Here is an 8,386-nt window from a genome sequence, read left to right as displayed (position 1 = left end):
CTGGACTGTAAGTCAGCGGCTGACCGCTCCAGCACTTCCTTCAGTGCTCTCAAGAGAAACGCCGAAATGACCTCTTCAAAAAGAAGAAAGAAATGCAGACTCGTTTTCTGTTTTCATCAAAAGAATTTGACCATTTCTTTATAAAAAAAAAACTGTGCTGGCTAGTTAAGCAGTGACCTGGAAAGGCAAACTGCACTTTGGCATGTTTGTAAGCGTTGGGCGGCTGTCTCGAATCAAGTGAGAGTGTGTTTCATTCTCGCTCTTTGCTGTGTCATGGGGTCTGTCCTACAAAGAGTGCAAGAGAAACCCGCTCTCAACTTGATTAGAGGCAGACAGCGGACACTTAGAAACACATTATACATAATTACATCTAAACAAACAAAGGTCATTCTGACATGAAAGTGTATATTCTGTTTGTGTGGAACCAGCTGTGGTTTAACCTTTTTGAATGCTTGTCCGTTGACACTCTGAGTGCAGACTCTGCTTCATAAAGTCGAATGCAACCTGCTGAATAATGTGACGTTAACAGATTGAATTGCAGTTGTAGTTTTCCATATCGTTTTGTAGTTTCTTTGATCGCATGACGTTAATTAAAGATCTGCATTGTGTTCATATAGTTTTTATTTTTCAAATACTGTGTTTCAATTCTGAAATTCTAGGTGATGCTACACTTTTGCCCAGAGCTGTAGCTGCTCCAATAGGTTCCGATGGAGACAGGATTTCTAAATGACCCCAACCCTAACCCTAACCCCAATCCACACCCCCAACCCAACCCCAACCCCAATGCTAACCTCACCCCAACCCCAACTACAAACTCCAACCCCAACCCAACCCCAACCCCAATCCCAACCCCAACCCCAACCCCAACTCCAACCCCAACACACACCCCCAACCCCAACACACACCCCCAACTCCAACTCCAACTCCAACCCACACCCCCAAACCCAACCCCAACCCTTTTCAGTTGTGTACTTACATACATGAGATTCTGGGATCAATAAGCTACTAACAACCAAACGAGCAAGATGGGCTGAATGGAGCCTCCTCTCGTTTGTAAACTTTCTTATGTTCTTATGTTCTTATGTACATAGATCATGCAGAAAGATTTCCACATTCAGTGCATTGTAACTGTGCATAATAACATTGCAATCCTGTGTACACACAGGTGTATTTTCTTTATTTTCTGTTAAAGCGCTGGTGTGCAATTCAATATGTTAGCGTCACATTATTCAGCAGCTTTCATTAAACTTCATGAAGCAGCATGTGTTCATTCTGAAGGGCGATGCTAAACTCTTGCCCATGGCTGTACCCAGGATTAGAAGACGCTGTGGGAGTCTCTACCCCCCCGAGCGTCCCGTGATGGAAAGCGCTCAGGAAGCGCTGTGGTTCAGGTCCGCGCCCCTGTGTACAGCCGAATAATTTCCCCTTTCCTTTGTCTGCGTATTGTTCCTCTCTCGCTCATAGAGACCCCTGAAACATGAAAGGAGGAAATCCTGGAAATCCTGCCCATGCCGGATCACCAGCTCCTCCCCAGCCCAGCGGTTCCTGCGTGCCGGACAAGCCCAGAGATTAGAGGGGACCCGGGACCCCCCCACCTGACCCCCTGACCCCAGGGCAACAGTACAGCCAGCAGGCAGCCAGGGAGCAGAGTCAAAGTCTCAATGATTTATAAAGAAGAAAAAAAATAAAATCAAAAACTAATTGCATCTTGTTCAACATTTTTATGTCATACCCTTATAGAGGAAAAATGGCCCCTTTTTATTATATATCTCCCTTCTTATTATATGTCTGATTATTAAACTCCTAGTGAAACCAGGAGTGGATCAAACTGCTGTGCAACGGGAGTCTTATTTCCATCCCCTGTAGACAGACTTTGGTTGAAGGAGCTTTTTAGCTCATTTTATAGTGAAGAGAGCAACAGTATATTGGTGGTAACTGTGGGATATTTAGACAGATAGATCAGGGATGGGAGTAAGACTCCTATTGCACAGCAGCGTCACCCAGTCCAGGTTTTACTACCAGCTTGATCAGCCCCAGTGTGTCTAGGTAACAAGCTCAGGTGTGTCTGATTATTAAACTCCTAATGAAACCAGGAATGGATCACACCGCTGTGCAACGGGAGTCTTATTGTCATCCCTGAAAATATGTACAGTATTTTCAATTTTTTTAAAAAAATTCTAATACAAAAACCATTTGATCCCAGGGTCCCCGGGTCCCTAGGCTCCTTCAACTCTCCCTTCACTGGCTTAACACAAGCTTACACAAGAAAACAAAACAGGCCTACAGTACAGTTTATCAAAAGCAAACACATGCTCCAAAAATCTCAGAGACTGCGTTTTCTGTTTGTTTGTTTTTGCATTGAGCTCCTGTTAAAATGTTTAATGTTTGTTTAAACCCGACTGTTCTGCATTGCTGTGTTGAATGCATTTTTTTGGGGGGGTGGGTGGGGGGGATTATCTAATTTGATAATAATAACACTAATGAAGTGCACTTCCTGTCCGCAGTGTATGGAGTGCACGCTTTCATAATTCCTGGAAGTGAAGCGGGTGTCGAGTGGAAACAAAGGCAGGATGCAGTTCCTTGCCCAGCAGGAATAAAACCGCCGGAGGGGTGTGGAGTGGAGGGAAGGGGAGGGGAGGAGCCTATTACCTTCCTCTCGCGCTGATTGGACGAGACGCAGCGGGTTGTGAAGATGCTCAGAGAGGTCAGGCAAGGTCGCTCACAGTTCAGGAAGCTGGAATAAACAAACAAAGAGTGCGGGTGAATAATGAGGTTTAAACACGCAGAACAGGCATGGGAACAAGACTCCCATTGCACAGCAGTGTCACCCACTCCAGGGTTTACTAGCAGCTTGATCAGCCCCAGTGTGTCTAGGTAACAAGCTCAGGTGTGTCTGATTATTAAACTCACAGTGAAACCAGGACTGGATCACACTGCTGTGCGACGGGAGTCTTTTTTCCACCCTTGTATAGTATTTGCTGTAGTCCTACAATCTGTCTCTGTCTCTCTCAGACAGACAGGCAGGCAGAGACAGACAGACAGACAGACAGGCAGGCAGGCAGAGAGACAGACAGACAGTCAGGCAGACAGACAGAGAGGCAGGCACGCAGACAGAGAGACAGACAGACAGACAGAGAGGCAGGCACGCAGACAGAGAGACAGACAGACAGACAGAGAGGCAGGCAGAGAGACAGACAGACAGATAGACAGACAGAGAGGCAGGCAGAGAGACAGACAGACAGACATACAGACAGGCAGGCAGGCAGAGAGACAGACAGACAGACAGACAGACAGACAGGCAGAGAGACAGACAGAGAGGCAGGCACGCAGACAGAGAGACAGACAGACAGACAGAGAGGCAGGCAGAGAGACAGACAGACAGATAGACAGACAGAGAGGCAGGCAGAGAGACAGACAGACAGACAGACAGACAGGCAGGCAGAGAGACAGACAGACAGACAGACAGACAGACAGACAGGCAGGCAGGCAGAGAGACAGACAGACAGGCAGGCAGAGAGACAGACAGACAGACAGATAGACAGACAGGCAGGCAGGTATAGCAGTGTCACCCATTCCAGGTTTTACTAGCAGCTTGATCAGCCCCAGTGTGTCTAGGTAACAAGCTCAGGTGTGTCTGATTATTAAACTCCTATTGAAACCTGGAGCGGATCAAACTGCTGTGTAATGGGAGTCTTATTCCCATCTCTGTAGGGACAAGGGAGAAGAGGGTGAGATGGAGAGAGAGAGAGAGAGAGAGAGAGAGAGAGAGAGAGAGAGAGAGAGAGAGAGAGAGAGAGGAGGGGATGAGGATGTGAGAGGGCCGAGGAAGGAAGGAAGATCCACGCCTTACAAAGAAAAAAAAAAGGATGCAAACGTTTCCATTTTTATTTATTTTTAATCTTTTCACACTTTGAGCTTTTCGAGGAGGAAGAGGCAAGAGAATAAAGGTCAAGGAGCAGCAACAAAAAAAGAGCTTTCATAACATTCACATCTCAAGAGTGAAGCAGCAGCAGGAGATTGTTGCTTTGGGCTGTGTGGTTACCGCTTAATAAAATATATATATATATATATATATAAACACATTTTTGCTCAAAGAGCCAACTTCCCAACGTTCCGGTGTGTTTAACATGCTTTGTCGAGGGAAAGCGGGTTTGAAAGCAAACACTGGGGGTATGTACAGGCTTTTGCTGCCATGGTAACCACACATGTGTTTCTAATGTGCTTGTGATGTCACTCCCCACATAGCTAATGATGTCACGATCGACTGTGTCTTTCTATTTATCATTATTATTATTATTATTATTATTATTATTATTATTATTATTATTTATTTATTTCTTAGCAGACGCCCTTATCCAGGACAACTTACAATTGTTACAAGATATCACATTATTTTTACATACAATTCCCCATTTATAGAGTTGGGTTTTTACTGGAGCAATCTAGGTAAAGTACCTTGCTCAAGGGTACAGCAGCAGTGTCCCCCACCTGGGATTGAACCCACGACCCTCCGGTCAAGAGTCCAGAGCCCTAACCACTACTCCACGCTGCTGCCCTATTTAACCCTTCAGGCTCATCCATTTATTTTCTTTTACTGTTCTGTTACAGATAAAAACAACGCAGAAAGAGCGGATCTCTCTGAAGATCCTGTTATAAAAGTCCACCACTGTAAATTTGCACAGCAATGTTGCAGTTCCATTGCGTCTCCCGTAGGTATATCATTCTATTTAAAGGGGCTTCACTGACGGCCTCAATGTCTTTCTTCATGTGGGGTTTACTGACTGCAGCTCACTGAAGGACATGTAAGTTTAATTATACCAGGGTTCCCATGTGACTCCATCTTCACTGGGACAGATCAGGCGTTTCTACTCGCACCGCAATGCATTCTGGTCCGGTTTACCTGTCTCAGGTAGCTTCCACAGCAGGACTACACTTACCACAATGCATTGGGGTGCGAGTTAAAAAGCCTGACGTGTGCCAAACTGTCCCAGTGAACACAGAGTCGTCTGGAACATTATACCCCACAAAAAGCTGCATTACTAAACACATTTATTCCTTACTCTTTCTAGAGGTAAGAATTTAACAAAGAGTTTTGTTTTTTTTTTAAAAAGGGTAATATTTGAAGAGTTTTTTTTTTTTTTGTTAACAACTTTAAAATCTTCTCAAGTTAAGAACATAAGAAAGTTTCCAAACGAGAGGAGGCTCCATTTAGCCCATCTTGCTCGTTTGGTTGTTAGTAGCTTATTGATCCCAGAATCTCATCAAGCAGCTTCTTGAAGGATCCCAGGGTGTCAGCTTCAACAACATTACTGGGGAGTTGGTTCCAGACCCTCACAATTCTCTGTGTAAAAAAAGCGCCTCCTATTTTCTGTTCTGAATGCCCCTTTTTCTAATCTCCATTTGTGACCCCTGGTCCTTGTTTCTTTTTTCAGGTTGAAAAAGTCCCCTGGGTCGACATTTATACCTTTTAGGATTTTGAATGCTTGAATCAGATCACCGCGTAGTCTTCTTTGTTCAAGACTGAATAGATTCAATTCTTTTAGCCTGTCTGCATACGACATGCCTTTTAAACCCGGGATAATTCTGGTCGCTCTTCTTTGCACTCTTTCTAGAGCAGCAATATCCTTTTTTATGACCAGAACTGAACACAATATTCTAGGTGAGGTCTTACTAATGTATTGTAAAGTTTTAACATTACTTCCCTTGATTTAAATTCAACACTTCAGAGCTTGAAGAGCGATTGCCAGCTCCGCTTATAATACGCGGGGTTGGGCTTGTTTCTATTGAGAGTCGCTGTTTTTTGTTTTTTGGTAACAGGTGATGTGCCCAACAGCTCAAAATGATTGTGGGCGTGGTTTTGTTGATTGACAGGTGTCACTGTATATGCACGTCGTTCGAAAAAAAAAAGGATTTTGTACAAGCACCCCCACTCCCCTCGCTCTGAAATGGGCTTGTTTTGAAAGCCAGTGCCGCAGTCTTTCAGATGTGAAAGTATTGAAAACGTCTCGCTGCAGACACCTCAGCCTTTATAAATGTTTTAAAAACTACTGTATTGCAAATGACAGTTTTATCCAAACATACGTTTCTGCTCATGAAATTCAATTCTTACACTATCATAATCCAGTTATTATAATTTGTTTATTTAGCAGACGCCTGCTTTATCCAAGGCGGCTTACAGAGACTAGGGTGTGTGAGCTATGCATCAGCTGCAGAGTCACTTACACCTACGTCTCACCCGAAAGACGGAGCACAAGGAGGTGAAGCGACTTGCTCAGGGTCACACAGTGAGTCAGTGGCTGAGGTGGGATTTGAACCCGGGACCTCCTGGTTGCAAGCCCTTGTCGTTAACCACTGGACCACACAGCCACACAGTTGTGCATCGCCTTTAACGCATTCAGGCTTTAGACTTTACCGCGTGTTTGTTTGTGGACAGGTGAGCCCAATCCTCAAATCTGACCTGCGCCTGGTTTGCTGAAGAATTTAATAGCAAGGCAATCATTCATTACTAAATTAAAAACAACCATTTTTTTTTTTTAATAATGGTAGTTTTATTGCAGTGTAACTAATCTTAAAAATAAACCAGTTAGGATTTTTTTTCAGGTTTTATTTTTGATGTCTGTTGAATATTTTTCTACATTTTTAGATTCTTCTCAAACACCAGCAATGCTCCACAGTAAAGCACGTTTTCACGGTATTTTGATCGCTGTCATGTTAGTTCACGTTAGTTCAGGAAGCTCAAAATGAACCCTTTTCCATTATTTCATATCGATGTTGAAAAAATCTGCAGTTTATTTTGTTTTAATTTTTTTTTTTTTTTTTCATGATCTGGCAACACTGTTCTTTCCAACCCCTTTTAAAAAAAATAATTAAACCAAATCTAAATCGAATCCCCGGGGTGGCCCAGGGAACTCTCTGTACGAACTAAACATCAGAGAGAGACAGTCAGAGACAGACACAGATAACAGATGTTTACGGAAACACTAGCACACCCATCTGCTTCATGTCCAGCCCTGGAGTCTGTTTTAAAAAGCCAGACACTGCCCAGTCACTTATTTATTTAATATGATTATTTTTTTGATCTGCTGATGGTGATAAACTGGTGCCCACCACAGTGTGTTTACAGAGAAGCCTGCAGACTCATGTGGTGAGCGATCCTTTCTGCACGGTAATGCCACGCTTCACCCTGCTGATGCAGTATGAAATCCTTCACAGTTGTGCTTCTCTCATGTTGAACCCGTGACTTCTATCATGATTTGCTTGTTTTTTACACTTTCCCTATGCTTTACCAGTCCTCTCTGTGCTTTACAATGCTTCCCTATGCTTTACCAGACCTCTCTGTGCTTTACAATGCTTCCCTATGCTTTACCAGGCCTCTCTGTGCTTTACAATGCTTCCCTATGCTTTACCATACCTCTCTGTGCTTTACAATGCTTCCCTATGCTTTACCAGACCTCTCTGTGCTTTACAATGCTTCCCTATGCTTTACCATCCCTCTCTGTGCTTTACAATGCTTCCCTATGCTTTACCAGACCTCTCTGTGCTTTACAATGCATCCCTATGCTTCACCATGCTTTCACTGTGCTGTATCACACTTTGCTGTGCTTTGACTTTTCTAAGGGTGCCAATGCACTGGGCTATGCTAGTACGATGGTGTGCAGCAGTAAGCGTTTTAGGGGTTAATTTGCCATGTTAGCAGAAGGGGTACGGAGCGGTCACGGGGGGGGGGGTGTTGCTTAATCAGTTTATAAGCGGAACCGAGACACATGTTCTAGAATGTGACGTGTTTACGAAAGTGTTCTTGGAAGAAGTTCAGCACAGCCGATACAGTGAGACTAAACAGAAAGCGTTACATATTCCCTGGAACACTGAAACACTGAAACACTGCTTTCAAACCAGCTCCACACACAGCGCATTACTATGTGGGGTCAAGCGCTAACTGTTATTATTATTATTATTATTATTATTATTATTATTATTATTATTATTATTATTATTATTTAGTCATTTAGCAGAGGCTTTTCTCCAAAGTGACTTGCAGACTAGGGGGGGTGAACTCTGCTTCATCAACTGCTGCTGCTGCTGCAGAGTCACTTCCAATAGGAGCTCGTTTGTTTTCCGTCTCATCCGAAAGCACGCAAAACAAAACTAAAACTAAAACTAAAAAAATAAAAACATCTAAACAAGAAAAGCAAGCCTGTCCAGTTTCCCGGCTCTCGCATTTCTCAGTTGTAAAGTGGAAGAGAGTTTCTAAGGGTGCAGTCAGAGCTCAGGCTCCACAGCGAAGGGGTTCATCAGACCAGCCTTCTGAAACTTCACAACTGAGAAATGCAAGAGAAACCGGGAAACCAGACAGCTTGCTTTTCTTGTTTAGATTTTTTTTAATTTA

Source organism: Acipenser ruthenus, chromosome 37, assembly GCF_902713425.1.
Source record: "Acipenser ruthenus chromosome 37, fAciRut3.2 maternal haplotype, whole genome shotgun sequence".
Lineage (NCBI taxonomy): Eukaryota > Metazoa > Chordata > Actinopteri > Acipenseriformes > Acipenseridae > Acipenser > Acipenser ruthenus.
The sequence above is the reverse complement of the archived record's forward strand: the minus strand, read 5'-3'. Positions refer to the sequence as shown.